The sequence below is a fragment of the Aphelocoma coerulescens genome, chromosome 1 (assembly GCF_041296385.1).
Source record: "Aphelocoma coerulescens isolate FSJ_1873_10779 chromosome 1, UR_Acoe_1.0, whole genome shotgun sequence".
Taxonomy (NCBI): Eukaryota; Metazoa; Chordata; class Aves; order Passeriformes; family Corvidae; genus Aphelocoma; species Aphelocoma coerulescens.
Genome location: NC_091013.1, coordinates 103,171,131 through 103,176,562, shown reverse-complemented (window position 1 = coordinate 103,176,562; position 5,432 = coordinate 103,171,131). Strand labels below are relative to the sequence as shown.

The following is a 5,432-nucleotide window of genomic DNA, read 5'->3' as shown; positions in this document are numbered from 1 at the left end:
AATCACTGTCCAAGACTCAGAGAAGAATATTGATTCACTGATCAGTAAACTTTGGTGGGGGTTTTCTTGGTTTGGTTTTTTCTTTTTCATTTTAAACACTTGAAAAAGCACCTAATTCCAAAACCAAATTTCTAGAATGACAGTGGAAACAAGGCTTTTTGTGGAAGGCCTTATGCTTATATAAGACTATAACCTAGGCAGTACATGCAGCTTTAGGACATCCTGTACCACCCCAGAAATGCTTTTTGGCTATAACACTGATCTGTCAAGAAATGAAGTTGCCTACTCACATTTCTTTAAGAAATTGCTCTGATAGGTTCATTTTACACCAACAAGGTCTATAACAGTTCAAGTATCACCTGTTGTCCTCACCTGCTTAACTTTATTCAAATTAGGCATCGTCAGTCCTTCCACAGCCAGCACAAAGCTGGCATAAAGCTTAAAGCCCACATAAGCTCTAGCTAATTTGGCAGCAATGTGACAGAAATTCAACACTGAATCTGGATCAAAAATTGTACTGCTGAGCGATCCATTCATGCACACACCTGGCATTAACAATCAGAGCCATGGCTTAAGAAGAAGGCCAGCAGTGTGTGAACTAAAGTCAAAAGGAAAAGAGATGTAAGCAGTTTCATACCCAAAAGGTGGTAGTACTGGAAAACAGGATGAGATGAAAGATCATGCAGAAGCTAATGGGAAGAGGCATATGACACATGCTGTCAATCAGCAACAACCTATAGAGGTGTGTCCTTGTGTAGAGCACTACAGAAATCAACAGTGGTTTGGACAGAGAAAGAGGTGTTGCCCAAGAAACCACATGAGAATTTCCTTAGAGGGTTGAATATAGTTTAGCAGAAACTTCCCATGGATTCTTGGCTCTGCATAGGCACCACTGGATATCCAAGGTAAGGACTTTTCAAACAACAACAGGCTGCTCTTGGGCAGAACAATTGGAAAAGTGATGGATTATGCAGCAGTTCATCTCCTGCATTCAGGGGTGCTGAGACGTGTCATAAAAAGACTCTTACTGTGCTCATTTTGCAAACCCTGAGAGCTTCACTGACCCGAACACACCAAACAGGGTTGTTCTAGGCCACAAGGGACTTATCAAAACCTTGCTAAAATGAGTACATTAAGGCAGATAAAGATGTATCCCTCTTTCCTGTAGGATTTGAGCCCTGATATCTAACATTTATCCTCACAGCGCTCCCAGAGTATAGCACCTGAGGCAGAGATGGCTAGAAGTTATATGTTCAAAGGTACTTCAGAAACTACTTAGCTCTTCAGGCTGGTAGTTTTTGAAGTCCTATACCTATAATTTAGAGGCCACAGTCAGTCTAAAAACTTTCTTTAGGCAACTAGAGCTTCAGGTTAGACGACACAGTCTCAGGTCTTCCCTCCAGCTACTTCTTTTAAGCCTTGTAATACTTTAAAAGTTGTCCAAGTTTTTACAAGTTGACACATACAAACTGACAAGATACTGAAGACACAACATACCTAATCATGTGCTGTTTGGAGGTCTATCAAGGAAGATTTCCAAATGAGGCTTTTTTCCATCTGAGATTTCTAAAGGTAGGTGTGTTCCTTTTTTGCAGACTGGGACTTCAGAGATCCATGAAACTGAGGCTGAAGGGATTAATGGTGAAGTCTTTTACATTCCAGCTTCAAACCTGTATGTTGTCTCTTCCAACCCTATCCATTATGTGATTCTGTGATTACTGAACTAAGAATCATAGAATGATTTATGCTGGAAAGGACCTTTAAAGATCACCTAGTCCAAGAAGTCAGATTAAACCTAACATTTTCAAGTATCTACTTGAAGACTCTTGAAGAGAAGAAGTAACAGGCAGCAACATGGTGATGTCGGAACTCTCAGACTGAACAGTTAAAAGCGTCTGTGCTAAATCAAGTAGAGCTGAATTCTGAAGAGGTCTCATTTGAATTTCAGGTAAGTGCTGAGCTTCAGGCAAATTAACCTGTGTTGAGCCTTGCATTGCCATGACCAAATAGCTTTCCTTTTTAAAAGACAGCTCCATGCTTTTCTGAAGAACCTTATCAGCACTAGCATCAGCTTAACAGCATTAGCATCAGCTGCCTTGGCCTGCCTGCGAGCTCAGTGTGATGCTGCTCAGAAATGCTACTTTGAGTGTCCAAAGCTAGAGAGCCTCACTAAGACAGTCTTGCATCCAGGATACCAAGCCCTGCTTCACTGCAGGGTAATGCTGGGGCCCATTTGATCTGAAGGCACTAATAGTAATTCCTCCTTGTGTTCAGCAGTGTGCACACACTGCAGTGCAAATATGCCACCACGGGCTGGATAAATTACACAGGAATCAGCATCAGAAAAGAACCTTAAGCTTCCTTAGTTCCAAGCTTTGCCACTCTGCTACACTACTCTCCAGCATGGGCAGGGGGAATGGACAGGCTTTAAATACAAACCTTCACACTCCTCTTTGCAGGCACGTGGGGAGAACTTAGAAATGAACATTGAAGCATGGCATGATCACAAGGGCAAGAGGAGTAGCAGCAAGGTAAGGCCCTTTCAGTAGCCCCATTCCTCCCTTGCTGCAGTACCCAGATCCCAGCAGTGACTAAGGCCTGAACATGGCAGTGCAAAAAGAACATATTTCTACAGAGGAAATAGTAAAGTAAAGCAACACCCTGATACTTCATAAACCCAGTGCTCATGTATTTTACTGAATTTAAATAATTTTTATAGGCAGGGGCGGTTATTCCTTGACACTAGTTCATATGTGAAGCTCTCAGCTTCTGTTCTTTGTGATTTACTGTGCATGCATAACCTCTCTAAACTTGACAGTAAATACTCAGTTTGTTTATTTTCTTGAATAAAAGGGAAGGACCAAGCCCAAGGCTGCAAAGTCAGTATAAGAGAGTCAAATTTATTCAGAGAACAAGCACAAGGATGTAGTAGATAAAACCAACACTTTAGGCTGAGGGCATATAAACACTGCAGAGAGGAAATGTTTTTATTTGCTTATATTCAGTCAGTTTTCCTGCTAGAACCCAGCTAGTCACTGTCCCAGTCTTGCTCAGATGCTGTTCACATATGCAATCGCTGGCAATCCCAATCCTAAGCATTTCCATGAAAATACAGACAGATGCTTTAAGCATTTGCCAACCTGCTAACCTACTGGCAAAATAAGCCCAGAAGTGTGTAATATGATACCTTACAGATTTTCAGGAGCCTTTACCTTCATTTCTTAAGACTTTGGCAAACAGAATGATACAGGAGGAACACTATCCTGCCCTGTTTGGGATGGAAGATGAGGTGAGGTTGCATTGCTGTGAAAAGCAGCTGAGTTTATGTGGAACCACTACACTTCTCCCGGCTGAGAAGCACTAGGTGGCACTGGTGGTATTCACACACGTTTTCATCTGCCTTTCGATTTCCAAAAGGAATCCGTTGGTACTTTTAGACTTTCAGCGAGCAAGAATGCAGTGGAAAACAACTCAAGTATTTCTCTCAGTGGTTTGTGAGCCAAAGATTTACAAAAAAACCCCCGTTTTTTCATAGTAATTGAGGCTGAAGAAGGACTGAATGACACATTCTCTCTCAGCCCTGGGTCTTTAGCTTGTTAACCTCACTTACATGGTATTTAAAGATTACAAGCTAACTGGTAGAAATACTATGTTGCACATAATGGTGCATTTATAATCATTGACTACGCTGCTGTATTACATGTGAGAAGTGCCGAAGGGATTCTGTGATGGCAAGCTATCAGTGCTGATTCATGGCATCAATACCCTTACCTTAAAATGTAGTTAGACTTATCTGAAAGTGCTAACACAGCATCACAAATGATCCTTCTCTAAACTGACCCTAGAAATGCCCTGAAGGTTGCTTGTCAGTGTGTTTACTTGCTTACACATCCAAGCAAGCAAACACAGAATGAAGTAGCAATAAAAGCCCAAGGAAATGTTTTTTCCTGGAGATCATGCATTAAAACAAATTGAGGCGCAGCTCAAAAACTGTACAAGAGAAATCGCTTGGGTGTGACCAAGACAATCAAAACACCAGCAAGGAACTACCATCAAGTTAGCAAGATTTTTAATGGAGGTCAGAACTCAACCACCTTGGTTTTATATTAACTTCTTCTGAGTTCTGGGGGAAAAAAACCCCAGAGCACAAACCAAGGCAATTTGAAGAAAGAAGGGAGTTTTCCTAATCTAAACAACATAAAGTAATTGAGCCCTTTTCCTTATAAATGTAGCAAAAGTCGCTCTTTCCAGTCAAAGCACTCACACAGCAGTACTGGTTTCATCCTGTGAAACCTTTCTTGGCCATGGCAATTTGGGCACAGGGTTTATCTCTGCACAACACACAACTACCCATCCCTTTGGCGTTTTGCTTCTACCTAGTAGAAACCACAGAGCCCTAGCACAGTCCCTGCTCCTGCTGCTGAGACCCTGGTGCTAGAAATTCCTAACCTCGTTTTTGAGGGATGTGCAGGTAGAAGAGGTGCAGGGCAGAAAAACAACTTGAAGTACCTTTTTTAAATCCCTACTGGAGTATTTAATTTCTGTTAACATGAAAGCTGAATGAAAGTGTCAGTTTAGTGAGACATCTAAAGGCTCACCTCTGCCTTCTCCTGATGTGATCAAGCTGGAATGTTCCCTGAGATACTGGCCCCCTAAGCGTGCAAGTGCGCAGTTGAATGTAATATCCAACCTTTAAGTTGTTTTTTTCTTCTTTTGCAGATTTCTGCAAAATTACAAACCACCCAGTGCTTGATGAGTTCAGACACTCAATTCTTCATTTAGAGAAAATATAAAAAAATCCCTGAGTCGGAGACTCTAATCTTCCAAAATCTGTTCTGAGTCAAAATAAACAGAAAATAGACATAAAACACAGATTTATACTTACTTCCCTAGAACATCTGCAAACCAAGATTCTTCATGTGAAAGATCATCTTAATACCATGTCTTTCCAAGCTCTCTGTCTGCCAACACACAATAACTCTGAAAATACAGCTAGCAGGTTTGAAAATTTTACTCTTTGTGATTTCTACGTTCACTATCACCTCTTTTCAAGTCTTTTCCCTGCCCTGTCTTCAAGTTTCTGTCTTCTGCTTAACAAGAGAGTGTACAGGAAATGGAGCCAGACTTTTATTGGAGGTGTGTAGTGAAAAGAACAGGTTGGGACATGTGAAGCTCTAGTTTTTTACCATAAGGTAGGTCAAACACTAGGACTGATGCCTAGAGAAGTTTGGGAAGCTCCAAATTTGGAGATGCTTAAAACTCAATTGGTCAAGGTATTGAACCAAGATCCTGTTCTAGCTGAGCCCAGTTTGAGTTGGCGGCTGGACTAAATGACCTCCAGAGGTCTTTAAGAGTCAAAAATTGTCCATGATTCTAAATTTGTGTCACACTTGTTAATGCAAATTATATCATATTCTGCAGAAATATTTTAA

General features: G+C 41.1%; 1 long non-coding RNA gene across 1 annotated transcript; it reads left to right on the top strand.

Moving 5' to 3' along the window:
- The first annotated feature begins 446 nt into the window (after positions 1-446).
- On the top strand, positions 447-4,972 carry LOC138119676 (uncharacterized). Its single transcript, XR_011155579.1, has 4 exons — positions 447-905; positions 1,596-1,948; positions 2,460-2,531; positions 4,720-4,972. It is a non-coding gene; the product is annotated as an uncharacterized lncRNA (long non-coding RNA).
- Positions 4,973-5,432: the final 460 nt, after the last annotated feature.